Raw genomic sequence first — 649 nt, forward strand, 5'->3', positions numbered from 1 at the left:
AGTCGATTGGTTCCAGATAGTTTCAGATGTCGCACAAGTTCATGAACGTATAGTTCCTTTTCAACCCCTAATTCCTCTATCTTTTGTAAACAACCCAAAAAAACACTGATTTAGTGTACAAAATTTTGAACAAAAATAGATCAATCTTGTGTGATTTTTTCCGAGGAGTCGAATGAAGGTTGTTTGGCCACCACATGCATCGTAAAATAGAGTTATAGCCGTTTTACCCTCAATTTCCAATAATTTTTAATATAGTTCAGAAAAACCATGGACTTGAACATTTTGAACCCACTAATACTAACTATATGTGATGTTTCCTAGATATCCAATGGAGGCTGTTTAAGCCACCACACGCATCGTAGAATGGAGTAATGGATGTTTTTACTTCTACATATTTCAATTAATTGAGGAGAAAGCATATTCGGACTTGGAAATTTTGAACAAAAGGAGACTTATCATAAGTGACTTTTCCGAGGAATAGAATGAAGGCTTTTCGAGCCACCGCGCGCATTGGGAAATGTAGCTATGGCTGTTTTTACCCACTATTCTCCTACATAATGGTACATCCTATTGAAAGATCGCAGTTATTTGTCTCGCAGAGGTGTGTGGTTTCTTCAATTTTCTCTACATTTCAAAAACCTTTGTTCAG

This window comes from Uranotaenia lowii, chromosome 3, assembly GCF_029784155.1.
Source record: "Uranotaenia lowii strain MFRU-FL chromosome 3, ASM2978415v1, whole genome shotgun sequence".
Lineage (NCBI taxonomy): Eukaryota > Metazoa > Arthropoda > Insecta > Diptera > Culicidae > Uranotaenia > Uranotaenia lowii.